The sequence below is a fragment of the Aedes aegypti genome, chromosome 3, assembly GCF_002204515.2.
Source record: "Aedes aegypti strain LVP_AGWG chromosome 3, AaegL5.0 Primary Assembly, whole genome shotgun sequence".
NCBI lineage: Eukaryota > Metazoa > Arthropoda > Insecta > Diptera > Culicidae > Aedes > Aedes aegypti.
The window spans coordinates 41,524,472-41,542,751 of NC_035109.1; positions in this window are offsets into that span (position 1 = coordinate 41,524,472).

An 18,280-nucleotide genomic window follows, 5' to 3' on the forward strand; every position below is an offset into this window, starting at 1 on the left:
GAGACTTCCTCCCTGGTATAGTACCAATGAGTTACATAGAATATCCAATGTTGAAACATTGGAACAAATGTCAAATAAAATAATTAATAATTTCAGGCAAAAATCGTTACAATCTTCTATTGCCACGATTAATGCGTTATATGTTTAGGTTAAGTTAGGTTAAGCATATTAAAAACTTTTTTTCCTCTTATAAGCAGGTGAAATCAACTCACCTGTAAACAATCTGAACTGCTACGGTAAATGAAATGTAATATGTTGTTAACAAAATGTTAATTAAATCTTAAATTTGTTTTACCAAATTAGGATGATAGTGTTGTCTAATAACACAGAACACCTTGATATAAGAAATTAATGTAATGTTTGGAATGAAACTAATAAAGAAATTAAAAAAAAGGCAAAGCATTGTAAATTTGAAACATCAAGGAGTAGTGTAGAAATGATGATGATTTCAAAGATGGTTACTAGTTTGTAGATAGTATTACGAGTTGCTTATCGCAGCAACCTAGATTTCAGGTGGTAACTATAGAAACGGTAGACTGTTAAAGATTTTTCACTTGAGTTGTAAACTTTTTCAAATATAGACGTATATTTCTTTGCTCTAAACAGTTTTTTACTTGGCTTCCAAGTTGTACTGCTCAGCATAGATATCGTTTCTCCCTGGAACATCATGGCGCAGTAGTTTCATCCTTCACTCGAGTTGTTCGGGAATCAGGCGTCCGGACGTTATTTTAAATTGATTATACACAGCCTACAAACACACCACAAAGTTAAGCTTGTGTATAACTCATTAAGAAGATTAATTTATAGTACTTACTCGTTTTTGATATTTCGCACCATCTCTCCACATAAACAGACTGCTTCAGATCACACAGATGCCGGTTTTATCGATAATCATGCGTAAGACAATTTTCACCCATTAAAGGGTAACCTCAGCATACTTGTAAATGGGCACATATTACCCTTCATTGAAAATTTTGAATAACCCTCTATTTGACAGCTGCATATATCTGGAAAAAATGGACAAGTTTACAGTGTACGTCATATGGCAATATACTGGGTGTCAATTGAAAATCTAAAATGTTGCGACCGTCACGATATTTTGTAAGATTTTGATCTAAAGGAAGGCTACAACTATGATAATCGACTAAAATTCAAATGCAGAAAATCACTTGGCGTAGTTAACGTCATGTGGTCGTGTTTTGTACACAACCCCCTCTGATTTTTTGTACTTAAATCAACGAAAAATGTTTAATAAATGAGTAACCATGTGCTTCTGACATAAACATAAATAACTCACGTATTCGTTTTCATTTATTTTTTTTCATATAAAGTAGATTGTAATGGGAAATACTCTTCGGGTTAAGTTTGTGACTACATACTGTGTAATTATCAAAAACATACATAGGGCAAATGTACCATTAGTGGTGCACCTAAGGGAAAACAGCTGAAACTTATATCTTAACGTAAGACAATGTATGAGTGTAGTTCGAACCATCAATATTAAAAAGAAGGCACAAGATATAAACTGTCTCCAGCTGGTCTAGATTAGTTTGGTTCTGCTCACAAAACTCATCCAGCTTTTGCCCTGATTTGAATTAATGTTAACGACGGAGATTCCAGGATTCAATATCACCCCCTGTCAGGATTCATTCCCATCGCGTATGCAAAGTAAACTCTGCAAAGTAGCTCGTCCGGCTTCCAATCGCATAATCCCTTTCAAGAAGCAGGACTCCACCTCTTCCTGGCACCGATATCCTTCGGTCCGTCTGTTCCATATTGGAAAACGCATTCACCGGATCCAAAGTTAACGAACAGGTAGAATCAGAATCGTAGAACTCGCAACGGGAACGCAAAACCCGGAAACGAATCTTTGCCAGTACTCAACCGATCTACTTAATGCGGAAGAGAAACAGTGCAGTCGGTGGCTTAACCTCGGTTGTAGGAGAAGCTACACCATTATAAGCTGTATGCTATGCCTGGGATTATTCCCATTCCGTTTGGCACAGGGCGCTATCAGGTCGAATTTGAATTCATAAGGATTAGGAAACGGCGATACACAAACAAGTTGGGATCACACCGGTGCTCTATATAGTGATACTTCTACCACAGACAAACAGACGTAACACTTAGAACAAATCCCGATCAAAATCATAGTCACGATGACATGTACGCCCAATGCTAAAATTGGTGTGTTTGGCCGATGGACCAACAGATGGCGGTAGTGTGTAAACGTCAAACGCGAACAAAAACGATGCGAGCGCTGCGGGTGGTGGATTGGCCACCTACCATATATTTGAATCGGCCGTTAAAAAGGTGGTCGATGGACATCGGTGAGAGTGTGACGTCTGTTTGTCTGTGGACAGATGTAACATCCAGAAAAAAAAATCAATATGCGGCATGCTCAATGCTAAAAATACTGTATTTGACCAACCGACAACTAGATGGCGGTAGTGCGTAAGAGATAATCTCGAACAAAAGTGATACGAGCGCCTCAGGTGAGCTGTAAGCTACTCGTTGGTGCTAGATGGGATGACTCGCTGGTAGGATGATCTCTAGATGAGACAAATCCAAACTAACAACTACGATTCGTTAGTTGGGATGCTGTAATAGAATTGAGCGCAATTTCGCTGAACGATGAAAATAATTCGAATGTTTGGTCTGTTTATCTGTGGCTACAACAAGTGCTTCGTCTTTGGTATGTCGAGTGGCTTCAAATTCGCAAGACACTGAAGTCTGAATCGGAGCAGAGTTAAAGTGGAATGACCAATTTGAAAATCTGTCGGTTATGTGTCGCTATGCCCGTAACATCGCAGCTTCGAGACCTGGCCACGGACAAATAGACCTAACTCTTGAATCAAAACAGCACTCAATGTTTGGTAGTTGGCTAGCGGCTCACTCGTGGTACTAGCATCGCTTTTGCTCGGGTTTGACGTTCGCGCACTACCACCATTTAGTTTACAGTTGATTAACCACAATATTTTTAGCATTTGGGGTTTGTTCTAGCTGCTACGTCTGTTTGTTTGTGACCACGCCCTTCAGTTGAGAATCTCTGTTACAGCGGTCACACCGGAAAGAAGTCGGATCAACCAGAGGCGTCGCGTCCACATGTGCAACATGTGCACTGCACAGTAGACCTATTCAAATGTCTGGAAGTTCCTCAGTCAACCAATATTTTGATTTTTGGTCAAAATTTCAGCCAATGTGGAGAAAATTTAGATGTGCTTCAAATCAATTATGTGTTTTTGGACTATTTTCAAGCTTTGAAAATTCGAAACTCCTGAACTGAACTTTAAAACTTATCGGAAATACCTCTACATAGTAGTTTATTCAATTCTACGAACTTTCGTCGAACACGGTTTTATGATTGGAGCAAGTTTAAGGTGATTATAGAACGAAGGCACACTTCAAATTTTCAAGAGCACAAGACTTGAGAACCAAACAGCACTCCGCGTTAAAAATCTATCCCATTGGTCACCACCAGGAAGCAAGCAAGTTAATTGGTTTTCAATGCGATCTGTTGTCAGATACTCTCGTCTTGTGCACTTGAAAATTGAAAGTTTGGCTTCGTTTTATAATCACCTTAAACATAGTTTGGTTGAGGTTTGTGCTCCAAGGTTCTAGAAAATCACTATTTTTGGGGAGTGTTCTCCTTGAAAATCATACCTGTATGAAAATTTTGGATTTTAAATTTCCAGAACATGGTGACTATGCATTTCTGAAACACAATCCCGTTTAAAGACACCCTCTATCTCACGAAAATAAATTGTAAAAAAATAGGTAATTAGGAAGTACATTCGTAAATCCGCTGTGGGTGAGCCAAGAACACCACCATGAGCTTCAAGGAATGTAAAAAATGAACACGTTAGCACTGCTTTTTCTCAGTCAATGATAATGATTGTTTTCAAATCGTTCTGAATAGTCAGTGAAATACGATCAAAACAATCATCACTCGGAAAGAAAAAGCAATGCTAACTTGTTCAATTCATTCATTCGACGGTACATGTGTCATGCACGATTTAACTATCGTCAGGTTGGGATGGGTTGTTCGATCTTTGGGCATTTTTTGTAATTAATTTTCTAAAGCAACATGTAAGCTGTTAATGGTTAATGATTTCATAGATTCATTATGTTTCTCTCCTGTTGACTAGGGCCTGGAAAAATAATGCCAATGTGTGTTTTTTTATGCCATACATTTTCAGAAAACCGTGATTTCTGGGCACTGTTGGGAGCAAATCTCGATCAAACAATGTTTAAACTTAATTTAATCTTATTGGCGTGTTCTACAAACTTTACTAGAATAGAATTAGCTTTCAATAGGTGGTAATAGCAAGTGATTTTGATTTATAAGTATTGAGTTATGATTTTTCAAACCATAAATTAAGCATAAAAACACATTTTCAACTTGAAGCATAGTGTAATCTCTATCAAATGAGCTGAAAATTTTACCAGACCATGTTCTTAGCATGAGAATTCAGAATACTGCTTGACCGGAAGATTTCCAGACATTTTTTTCAAATTTGAACAGGTCTACTGCACAGGTGGCAACTCGTTCATCATAACCACCTACAATATGTACTACTTTTGAAGTACAATTCAATAATTCTCTTGATACAAATAAATTTAGCCCATTTCGTTGTCTCTATTATTGATAGCTTGCAACGCAATTTTCATCTAGCAAAATATATGTTGATATATTTTTGCTATGCAAATTAAATGCAAAAGCTATTTGGTGCGACGCGCGATCTTTGACCAAAGTATCTCTACGCGCCCAGCACGATGCATGCTACGCAACGATGCACAGTTTTGCTACATTACCAATTGGATCAGTGCGAGCGTGCGGATGGGAGAGTTAAGAGCGAAAATCAATCTACGGGAGATATTTTGCTTGCTCTCTTTTGACCTTGGTGCCTTCAGCATCATCACGCTTGTGGTGTGAAGGCATAGGAAGGTAGATTTTTCAGGCGCTGCTGTTTTTGTACAATACTGGTTAAAAATCTCGCTTCTAAACATACAGCGCAATGCAATAGTCAGTTAGATGAAAACCAGAAAATAAACTCAATATCGAAACTTCAAAAGCAGTTTTTCTGTTCAAAACTACAAATTATTCGATGAAAATGTGTTCACGAAAAAACTGCTTTTGAAAATTCCAAAATCAATGACGGATCCTGCCCCCTCAAAGCGAGCATTTTTCACGAGGCGTGCACTATACGATGCTACCGATCTTGATTTAATTCTATGTACAGATATGTAAGCAATAATTGTAGTACAGTTCGGACTTGATTATCCGGAGTATCGATTTTTTTCACTCCGGATAATCGAATCACTAAAAGAAAAATTAAAATCTGCAATAAAAGAACATAAATATTAAATTTTGTTGTTTTATTTATATGATGCAGTGGCGTAGCCAGAAATGATTTCTAGAAACATTAGGGGAAGAAGAAAAAAAATTGACCAGCATACACAAAAAAACCAAACCGGGGCCTCCCCCGTTTTCTTCCCTGCCTTTAAAACTGCTAAACCATTAATTGTATATTGCAATACTATTTATTATCTCAAATTTATGCATAAAAACTGAAAAACAAGAATATCAAGAAACATACTCCGGATAATCGAGTCTAAAATTCCGGATAATCGATCCCGGAGTCCGACCTGTATTGCAATATTAGCTGGAATCCAGTGCTTTATAAATAGTCACTGATGACCCACATAGTTAGAATTATTTTCATATTCAATTTTACAATGTGCCCATAATGATGACTCATCATTAAAATTGAGAAAGTGTTGGTTGAGTTGATAAACCAAACTAAACAACCCGATTAGCACATGGAATCTTAAAAATTTTGAATGAACTGAAAGATCAGAAGAAAATTATATTTAAAAACGAAGGCTAGTAGCCACTGGTTACACATTTTCATTTACTTTAAAAAATGGTTTGAACCCAATAATGAGAAAAATAAAATGACACTAAATTTGAAGTGCTTCTTTTTCTTTTTAGCAATACGTCCCCACTGGGACAGAGCCTACTTCTCAGCTTAGTGTTCGTATGAGCACTTCCACAGTTATTAACTGAGAGCTTTCTTTGCTAAGTTTGAAGTGCACAGGTTGATAATTAGACCACGCGACGCCTCTGGGATCAACCATTTCCGTGACGATGTTGAGCAACAGGGAAAGCGTTTCTCTCGGTGCCATTGAGGAAATCGAATGAAACAACCAACAGGAGAAACGCAGAACGGTCGGATTCGATTTGTGCTGAAATTACAATTTCTTTTCACTCGTTATGTCTGCAGCAGCACACACACCAGGTCGGTTGGTGTATGACAGCAGTCATACACGATGGTCGCGTCGAGGTCGGAATAAATTTGCAATCTTCCAGCCAGGTATGGGGCTTACCATTCGCTGGTTCGCTGGCTGCCTATTCCGCTCCAGGGACGTCAAATTCAAATGCTAATAGGCTTTTCTCGGGGATTGTAAGGGCTGCTCGCTTCCTGCTTGCCATGGGAAATACAAGGAGCCCCCGGCAGCTGACATCGAACGAGCTGGTTCAATCAGTTCGTATTACTGACATATTAAAATCTTCGTGAGGCTGAGAATATCCTGGTGGGTCGATAGGTTGGGAGAATCAATATGTAAATCCTTTCGTGGATACGGAATCAAACTAGGAAAAATGGAAAGAATCGATACTGGAAAGTCGATGTTTGAGATTTGAGATACTGTTGCAGAATCCAAGGATACAGATTAGTTAAGTCAACACCTTCAATCAACACCGACGTTAAGGTGAAGATACATCGAAGCCACCGGTAGTTCGTAGTTGCTACTTCGTGATTGACCGGAATAATCAAAATTGTACAGAGAACCAACAGAAGCAGCTTGGGAGTAGCATATCATCTTCAATGAACAATTTTGAGAACTCCAAACATAGTAATGTCAATAACGGCGCCGGCCACGTCCTTACGGTCATCGGGGAGGGGATGAAATGTTAGTGTGACGTCCATTGCTTCTAGAGGCCGAGATCACTTCTGCATCTCCATGATTGTCGCAGAAAGGAATTTGTTAGTAAGGAGGGTTTTAAAGCTACATAATCAGGATTCACCTTGGTAAGTGATGCGATTTAGGCAGCCTCAGTTCAAAAAGTCACACATAATACACTAAAGACAACGTGAATCTATTTCAAGTCGACACTTTCAATGTCTAACCATTCAAAGGTGTCCTGAAATATGTAAAAGGAAGGTATGTTATGTTAAACATAAACAAGCGTTTTTGTCAACACTTATAGTGACGAACCATACATATTCTGTTGTTTAAATAATTATAATACATTTAAGAATGATGTATATCGAAATTATATACTTTGTGTAAAAACATTTATGAGTGTATTCAGCACCCCATAAACTATTCAGCAGAAACTGGCAACACTGCTGTCGAACTATATTTACAATAAACAAGCCCAAAGAGGCTCTCTTCACCAAAGTCCACCGTAAGTGAAGTGGATGTTTCACCCCTAATCCGGTTTAGTTCCGGAACATAAAACATTTTTGTGGCGACGAGGAAAACGGTGTCCGAATGTTGGATTTTTGGCGCGCGATCAGTGCAGCAGTTCGGGCGGCAGCTATCACGGGTGAGATTTTTTTCCCATCACCCGCGAGACGGAGGATTAGGCTGGTCCAAAACTGACTGGAGCGGTGGTAAGAACAAAGTAAAACTAATAATTCGGAAAAGTGAAATCAAATTCCGCGAGTGAAAATTTTCCTTTTTCGTTGGTATTTTTCGACGGTAAGAAAGCGTAATTGTATTTTAACCGCCATTTGCCTTGCTGGCGTCGGTTTTGGTTGAACAATAGTAACACAATTAACATAATTGAAAGCCTTTATTGTTTTCAGGGAACAATTATTTTACAAATTAATTAGGAGTGTTTTCTTTTACTCCTAGTAGGCATCTGCGCAGTGCATTGTGCGGCGTCGGTAGCTGATTTTGGCGGGAAATTTCCGGCTGTTCCTTTATCGCTGGGTGGCGAGTTGCAAGCCTTCCTTCCGCTTGTTGGCTGGTGCGTTGGTGAGGTTACGTTGTGATCGGGTGAGTGTAATCATTCTTTTATATCTTTTTCGACTCAGTTGTGAAGATTAGACCGGTCCAAGATTATTTTTTTGAATTTGCATTTTAATTTTGTGAACTTTTTGTAACATTTAATTTTCTTCGTTGTTGCTTAGATATTGGCAAATATGTCCTATGTAGTGGCCCCCAATATTGAACCCTACCGTAAGGGACAATTGTTTGCTTCCTGGGTCAGGCGATTAGCTTTCCATTTCCGGGTGAACAGGGTCAACGAAAATGATAAGAAAGACCAAATGTTCTTATTAGGAGGAGACTATTGGTTCAGTATGGCTGAAAAGCTCTATCCGACAGAGGCAATGATGGACGATCCAAAAGCTTAAGGAGAGGATCGATAAAACAGATTCAGTTCTACTCCAGCGGTACAATTTTGGTACTAAGGTACAACAAGCTGGTGAGTCGGCTAGCGATTTTATCTTTTCACTGAAGCTTCAAGCAGAACACTGCGAGTTCGGTGACCAAAAGAATCGACTCATTTTGGATCGCATTCTTGTTGGTTTAACGGATAGTAATCTTAAGCATCGTCTTCTCACTGAGAACAGTGCAAAGTTTACGCTGGAGCAAGCGGAGAAGATTATTGCCACCTGGGAAATGGCGGCGACCCATACAAAAGATTTGGCGAACAACGAAGATGTCGGCTTGGTAGCTTCTTTGAATTCAAGATATCCTTTGACTGGAGGAAGAGGAGCGGTCGTTCAGCGAATGAAGGAGGCAGCCCAAGGTTTTCGCGGTTCGGTGAAAAGCCGACTTGGTGTGCGACCGGATATTCGACCAGCGGAGGATCGTTATTATAATTCCGGGAAAATACTCTAATTTTCAGCAAGTCAGGTACCGAGATTCACCTGCTGGACCTGCTCATCGGAGATTCAACCGAGACAACGATCAATGGCCCTTGGATCAGCGCTACTGTGACTTCTGCAAACGCAGTGGACACGTACGCAGAAAATGCTACAAGTTGAAAAATGAGAGGAACAGCGAAGTCAACCGTATCGATGCTCAGGAAGGAAGCAGTACAGTCAGTTTGGCCGAGCGACTGGATAGGTTGAGGTCGGTAAACTGGGATACGGACGAAGATGATTCAGGTGATTTACAATGCATGCATGTTACTTCAATCAATAAGATAAGCGATCCCTGTTTATTGAATGTGTCTATTGAGAACAATATTGTACAGATGGAGGTGGATAGTAGCCTGGGACACGGTTAAATGAAAAATTTAGATTCTCGCTCCAGTCCACTTTTTGGATTGCATTTAGGTCCCATAACAATTGTGCAAAATTTCAGCTCGATCGGAGAAACTATATATACGCGCTAGCCGTTCAAAGTTTGTATGGGATTTACTATGGGAAAACTTACTTTTGCAAATAAAAATCACCAGCGTTCGCCCATTGACCTCTTTAAAATTTCTGAACACAGACCTCGATAGGTATTTTTACAATGAACAACATTGCTGAAGACCGCAAAGCAATCCGATGCTTGTGAAAAAAGTTATTAAGCATAGACTATTCGGAAATTTTGCTCGATTTTGTTATTATTGTCATTCCTTTACGTGTCAATCAACGTCGCTTTGCCAAAAGGTTTTCATTGAATAACTTTTTTCACAAGGGTCGGATTCTTTCGCGGTCTTCGGCAATGTTCTTCATCGTAAAAATACCTATCAGAGTCCGTGTTCCTAAATGCAATCCAAAAAGTGGACTGGAGCGAGAATCTTAATCTTAATCTTAATTTTGTCCCACACTAGTGGACAGTGGTTCTTCTGTTACAGTAATGGGCAAAAATTGATTTACTTCCCAATTTAGCCTTCCTCTAGTAAAAAGCTCTAAACAACTGATTGTTATAAATGGTTCCAGATTAAAGGTGTCTGGGGAAGTTGGGGTTAAGGTGAAATACAATGGTAAGGAAGCTTATTTAACACTTTTAGTACTTGATTGTGATTACCAGTTTATTCCTTTGCTGGGCAGACCGTGGTTGGATGAGTTCTTTCCCAACCGGAGATTTTTTTTTTGTAATTTGATGCCAGTGAATAATATTTCAGTGAAGGAACATGATGCACTAATTACAGATATTAGGCTGAATTTTTCTGACGTATTTGTCAAGAATTTCTCTAAGCCTATAAAACATTTTGAAGCCGATTTGGTTCTGAAAAGTGATATTCCTATTTTTAAGAAGGCTTACGACGTTCCTTATCGTTTGAGGGAGAAAGTTTTAAATTATTTAGACAAATTAGAAGCAGAAAAAGTGATAACTCCTATTCACACCAGTGAATGGGCATCACCTGTAGTTGTAGTAATGAAGAAAAATAATGACATACGACTAGTAATTGACTGCAAGGTCTCGATCAATAAATTTATCATACCAAATACTTACCCATTACCTGTTGCTCAGGATCTTTTCGCTTAATTGGCGGGATGTACTGTTTTTTGTGCTCTTGATTTAGAGGGCGCTTATACACAACTATCATTATCTGAACGATCAAGAAAATTCGTGGTAATTAACACAATTAAAGGACTTTTTTTCTATAATAGATTGCCACAGGGAGCTTCCTCTAGTGCATCTATATTTCAGCAGGTTATGGATCAAGTATTGCATGGTATTGATAACGTTTGCGTCTATTTGGATGATGTGCTTATTGCAGGAAAAATATTAAAATTAATTGGGACAAATGCAGGTTTTTGTGACTGAACTAGAGTATCTTGGTCATATGATTAGTAGCAAAGGTTTAACTCCTTGCTCTAGCAAAATTGCAACTATAAGAGAAGCTAAAATTCCAAAAAATGTACTGAATTGAAGTTTTATTTGGGACTTATCAATTATTACAACAAATTTATCTTCAAAATTGTATCATTTGTACAATTTATTGAAAAACAATGTCAAGTTTGAATGGAACAGTAATGGTAATGAAGCATTTGAGAATTCTAAAAAGTTATTACTAGAAACTGATTTTCTTGAATTTTATGACCCGGAGAAACCTATTGTTGCTGTCACAGATGCATCTGGCTATGGTTTGGGAGGAGTAATTGCTCATGTAATTGACGAGGTTGAGAAACCAATATGTTTCACGTCTTTTTCGTTAAATGCAGCACAAAAGAATTACCCCATATTACATTTAGAAGCACTTGCACTTGTTTGCACGATTAAGAAATTCCATAAATATTTGTATGGTCAAAAATTTACAGTTTTTACCGACCACAAACCTTTAGTTGGGATTTTCGGTAAAGAGGGCAAACTAGAGTTTTCAATTTTCCCGGGATTTGACTTCCCGGGAAACGGGAAATAAAATTGTAATTTCCCGGGAATTCCCGGGATCCCGGGAAATCCTTAAAACCTGTAAATTAAGCTAATTTGATGCAGTTTTTGTTGATTTTTTTTTACATTTAATGTATATTATGGGCCCTCGACTTATAACGAGTCGATCGAAATTACTCGACTGAAATCACTGTCGACCAAAAAATTCGCTCGACACGGCTCTGTCACTCGAGTTTTTCGACAGTTGTCATTCTATGTGACCGGATTACTATGGCAGTCGACGTGTGACATCTGAAATATGCATGCTTACTTTGATCGACAATGACTACAGATGAGTCACTTGAGATTGCTCCGTTTTTAAAATAGACCCCTATATTTTAGAACAGTAAATAAGCACGATTATTTCTCATATTTGTGAGTAATTATCTATGTTTCTACAAAAATTCTGTTGGCTTCGTTTTTTGATAGTTGAAGCCTTCATCAGGTCATGCTAGAAAAATCATCTTAAATTCAAATAATACTTGCCAACATTTAGGAGTCTATTTTTGTAAATCGAACCATTTTATGTGACTCGTCTGCAATCACTGTCGAACACAGTAGGCATGCATATTTTAGAAGTCACCCATCGACTACTATATTAATCCTGTCACATAGAGTGGACAGCTGTCGAAAAATTCGAGTGACAGAGTCGTGTCACGAGATGGATCAATGAGGTCCGAGCGCGTATAGAAAGCAACAAAAATATAGAAATCATAAAAAGTCTATAAACCTACTCAAATCATGGAATAAATCCCTCGAAAGTTCCTTTATATTGTATTGCATATGAACTTACTTGGAAAAAAACATGTCGTCAAAAATATATGCATTTATTAATAACTATTTGATTACGAAAAAAAACACCAATAAACATCAAAATATAATTAGTAATCTAGTGAGGACATTTGTTGGTATGATGTGAAAAGTAAATTGTGCGATAGTTTACTTTAATATATATGCTCAATTCTTCATTGAGACAGAGCTTCCCGGGAAATACGGGAATCCCGGGAAATAGAAAATCATTTCCCGGGAAACGGGAATCCCGGGAAATCTCATTTCCCGGGAAATGTTCCCGGGATTGAAAACTCTAGGGCAAACATTCAACATTTGTCACAAGAATTCAACGCTACATTTTAGAACTTTCGGTGTATGATTTTGACATCCAGTACAGGCCTTCTGCAAAAATGGGTAATGCAGATTTTTGTTCGCGATTTCCATTAGAAGTGTCAGCTCTCAGTGAATATGATCAAGAAATTATTTAAAAAAAAAATTTTGGGGACAACTTGCCTATTGATTTTCTGGTTATTGCTAGAGAGACTAAAAAGGATGACTGTTTACAGAAAATCATAGATTGTATACACCATGGTTGGCCAAAGAAGATAAATAAACAATTTGCCGGTGTTTATACTAATCGACAGGAATTAGAGATTATTGAAGACTGCTTGTTATTTCAAGACAGAGTTGTAATACCACAGGTAATGCAAAAAGAGAGTCTAAAACTTTTACATGGCAACCATGCGGGTATCGTCAAAATAAAAAGACTGGCGAGAAGAACAAAGTACTGGTTTAGAATAAACACATACATTGAAAATTTTGTTGCTGCTTGTGACGTTTGTGCAAGTATGGCAATAGTACCAAAACAAAACATTACTTTAAAATGGATACCTACCACGAGACAATTTAGCAGAATACACATTGATTTCTTTCATTTTGTACATCGTAATTTGACGATAGAAGGTAATTTTCCTTCTGAGAAAATTTTTGCGTATACTCCTAAGATGTTAATCGATTTGGTTAACCCTAAGAAACATTATAAGCAGATGCTTGTATCACAATCCCCTAATGATGAGGCAAATAATAGTCAAAATGCTGCCAGTGATCGAACAGATCCGTTAGATTCTCTGATACCAGGGGTGGTGGTACAAGCATAACATTCCACCTGTACGCGAAAAATGGATAAAGGCATCCTTTCTAAAACGATTTTCTAAAAATGTATTGCAGATCATGGTTGGAAACGAGGCGACAACTACCGCACATCCAACACAAATCAGGCTCGTTAAGGATGGACGAGGTCTACGGGACCAGCCGAGACGTACAGTGCGAGTAGTTGACACTGGTCGGTCGTTGCCGACTGTAGCCGAACCCAAAAGACCATCTGAGGAGATCGATGTCTGGCAAATACCGGATCAGAGTGTTAGAGAACTAAGAAAGGATCAAAATGAAATAGTAGAGCGTATGAATAGGAAAAGAAAATTTCCGTCGGAACCGGTAGCGCTTACTGGCCTACCCCGGCGTTCGAAAAGAATTAGAAAGTCTAGAGTAGAAAGTGAATTCGAATATTATTAAAGTTATTGTTATTGAATTACTGTTCAATCTTTTATAAGAAGGAAGAGCTGATGTATATCGATATTATATACTTTGTGTAAAAACATTTATGAGTGTATTCAGCACCCAATAAACTATTCAGCAGAAACTGGCTACACTGCTGTCGAACTATATTTACAATAGGCCTATTCACATGACGTTTCAAATCAGCTGATCCGGAAGCTCTTTGACAGTTCTTCTATGAAAATGACAGGCCCGTGTTAGCACCGGTCCTCCACCGATGTAAACAAATGCATAGACGGACCTGTCACATGAAAAGGCCTATAAACAAGCCCAAAGAGGCTCTCTTCAGTTTTACAACTCAAACGAACAAGTCGTGTTTAGGCAGTGTGAAGAAATCCCCCAAGTTCCCCCTGATTTATTTTAGTGACCAGTGTTACGAATTCACCAAAGTCCACCGTAAGTGAAGTGGATGTTTCACCCCCAAACCGGTTTGGTTCCGGAACATACTTACTTACTTTTGCTGGCGCTACGTCCTTCAAGACATGACCTGCGCCACAATGTTACGCCAACTAACTCGGTCCATGGCTGCTAACCTCCAATTCCTCGATCGCCCCACACTTCCAAGATCCTGCTCCACTTGGTCAAACCACCTAGCTCGTTGCGCTCCCCTTCGTCTTGTACCGGCCGGTTTTGAGTTGAACACCATTTTTGCGGGATTGTTGTCCGGCATTCTCACAACATGTCCCGCCCATCGTACCCTTCCAGCTTTGGCGACTTTCGTGATACTGGGTTCACCGTAGAGTTGCGCAAGCTCGTGGTTCATTCTTCTCCTCCATACGCCGTTCTCACATACTCCGCCGAAGATCGTCCTAAGCACACGTCGTTCAAAAACTCCTAGCGCTTGCAGGTCCTCTTCGAGCATTGTCCACGTCTCATGCCCGTAGAGGACTACCGGTCTTATTAGCGTCTTGTACATGGTACACTTAGTACGGAAGTGAAGTTTACCAGACCGCAAGGTCTTGTGGAGTCCATAGTAAGCACGACTTCCGGCGATGATACGTCTTCGAATTTCTCTGCTGCAGTTGTTATCCGACGTTATCAATGATCCGAGGTAGACGAATTCGTCCACCACCTCGAACTCATCCCCGTCGATCGTCACGCGTCTGCCTATGCGAGCTCTATCGCGCTCGGTTCCTCCAGCCAGCAGATATTTCGTCTTCGACGTATGTACCTTCAATCCAACCCGATCTGCTTCACGTTTCAGCCTGGTATACTGTTCCGCAACCACCTGGAACGTTCTTCCGACAATGTCCACGTCGTCAGCGAAACAAATGAACTGGCTGGATTTATTGAAGATCGTGCCCCGCATGTTGAAGCCCGCCCGTTTCATAACACCTTCTAGCGCAATATTGAACAGGAGGCAGGAAAGACCATCGCCTTGTCGAAGTCCTTTGCGTGTTTCAAACGGGTCCGATAAAGCACCCGATATCTTCACACAGCACTGTACACTATCCATCGTAGCTTTGATCAGTCTAGTCAGTTTCCCGGGAAAACCGTTCTCGTCCATAATCTTCCATAGCTCTTCGCGGTCGATGGTATCATAGGCCGCTTTGAAATCGATGAATAGGTGGTGCGTAGGGACTTGATATTCGCGACACTTTTGGAGGATCTGCCGCAACATAAAGATTTGGTCTGTCGTCGATCGACCGTCCACAAATCCGGCTTGATAACTTCCAACAAATCTGCTTGCCAGTGGCGATAGACGGCGGAAGATGATCTGGGAAAGCACTTTATAGGCTGCATTAAGAATGGTGATCGCTCGATAGTTCTCACATTCTAACTTGTCACCCTTTTTGTATATTGGGTATATTATTCCCTCCTTCCACTCCTCCGGTAGCTGTTCTGTATCCCAGATCCTGGCTATCAATCGGTGCAGACAAGTGGCCAACCTGTCCGGGCCCATTTTAATAAGTTCCGCTCCAATACCATCCTTTCCAGCTGCTTTGTTGTTCTTGAGCTGTTTGATAGCATCCTTAACTTCGCCTATTGTGGGAGTTGGCACGTCTCCCTCATCCGCCGTACTGATGAAGCCATTCCTCCTGCTGTCTTGATCTTCCTCCTCTGCGCCGTTTAGGTGTTCATCGTAGTGCTGCTTCCACCTTTCAATCACCTCACGTTCGTCCGTCAAGATACCACCATCCTTATCCCGGCACATTTCGGCTCGCGGCACAAAGCCTTTGCGGGATGCATTTAGTTTCTTGTAGAACTTGCGTGTTTCTTGAGAACGATACAACTGCTCCATCTCTTCGCACTCCAACTCTTCCAGGCGGCGCTTTTTATCCCGGAATAGATGGGTTTGCTGTCTTCGCTTCTGTTTGTATCGTTCCACGTTTTGACGGGTGCCTTGCTGCAACATCATCGCCCGCGCTGCATTCTTCTCGTCCAAAACCGTCTGACACTCCTCGTCGAACCAACCGTTCCGTCGATTTGCTTCCACGAACCCAATGGCACCTTCCGCTGCGTTGTTTATGGCTGCTTTGAGACTATTCCAGCAGTCCTCAAGAGGGGCTTCGGTGAGCTCTCCCTCTTCCGGCAACGCTGCCTCAAGGCTTTGCGCGTATTCAGTTGCGACTTCGGGTTGCTTGAGTCGCTCCAGATTGTACCGGGGCGGGCGTCGGTACCGAATGTTGTTCACAACGGAGAGTCGTTGGCGCACTTTAACCGTCACAAGGTAGTGGTCCGAATCGATGTTTGCGCCGCGATAGGTTCTGACGTCGATAATGTCCGAGAAGTGCCTTCCATCAATCAAAACGTGGTCGATTTGTGATTCAGTCTGCTGGGGTGATCTCCAGGTGTACCGATACGGGAGGCTGTGCTGGAAGTAGGTACTACGTATGGCCATGTTTTTGGAGGCGGCGAAATCAATCAGTCTAAGGCCGTTTTCGTTCGTAAGCTGGTGAGCGCTGAACTTCCCTATAATCGGTCTAAATTCCTCCTCCTGGCCAACCTGAGCGTTGAGATCTCCGATAACGATTTTGACATCATGGCTTGGGCAGCCGTCGTATTCACGTTCCAGCTGCGCGTAGAAAGCGTCCTTATCGTCATCGTCACTTGCTAGGTGAGGGCTGTGCACGTTGATTATGCTGATATTGAAGAAACGGCCTTTGATCCTCAACTTGCACATTCTGTTGTCGATTGGCCACCACCCAATCACGCGCCTCTGCATTTCGCCCATCACGATAAAAGCTGTGCCCAGCTCATGTCTATTGCCGCAGCTCTGGTAGATGGTATAACCATCCCTATACGTATGTACCGTCGACTCTTTCCAGCAAACCTCCTGCAGCGCTACGATGTCGAACTTGCGGACCCTCAATAATTCGGAAAGAATGCGGGTACTTCCCAAGAAATTGAGAGACTTACAGTTCCATGATCCGAGTTTCCAATCGTTAGTCCGTTTTCGATGCCTGGGTCTATGCCGATTGTTCCGGTCCGAATTTACATTGTATGCTTCCTGTACTGATGATTTTTACGGCTGGCTTGTAAGGCCTGCACCAACCCCCTGTCTCGCCGGAGGATCATCGTGCACAGCACTGTTTAGAGTCCCACGCTGGCACTAGGACGATGATCAGCCGCTCCTAACATGGAGAACAGACGCTGTTTTGAGCCGCCCCTAACATGGAGAACAGACGCTCTGATAAGCTACACCCTCCGAAGAGAGGAGCCCCCCTTCCCTGTCAGCATACGACCAAGGTTCCACCAGGGTTGGTTACCCGATCTTCCCTACGGTTACTCGTATCCCAGGCGGCACCACGGGGAGGTAGGGATAGGAGTTACTGGACAAGAGGCTAAGGACCACAAATGGGGTCTATTTTATACCTGCAGGTACGCGAAGTACCAATGGTACGCATTGTCCAGTCATTTACCACGGAACATAAAACATTTTAAAGAAGAAAGCATGTAACGGGCTCACCAAATTAATCATCCCTCCGTGTCTGAGCACTCATACGCGATACATAAGCACAAAAATCATCTGGTAACATGGAACCCGAACTGGATTGCTTGGGCCTTCAAAGGCACTTTTATCCGGACGTAAATCTTCAATATTCGTGTCACAAACGCACTCCAAATCACAATCAGCTTTAATTTACTAAAACAATGATCAGCATCAACAGAAAAAAACGCGAGTGAAAACATTTTGGCGCCCGTATCTATGCGTGGGTTACTAAAAATTCCACAAATCATCCTATTTTTGAAAAAGCTCAAAAACATGCTTCGCAATTTGAAAGCGCACACAATTTCAGATTTACTTCAATTGAAAATCAAATTACTTTAGATTTCGAAAGCATTGTCAATCAAGTAAAAGTTTTCGAGAATTCCTGGGAACTAATTCGTAAGAAGTGAGAACTTCACAATGAGGGAAGTCCTTCGCATCATGAAACTTCCATAGAGTAACTTATCATACTTGAACTTGATTGATATCTCTTTAATGAATGTTCGAATCCTCTGAGCAGAATCTCAAATAGAGAAACTTTAAAGTAGATGGAGTACCGTGTACCTTTTAATTCCG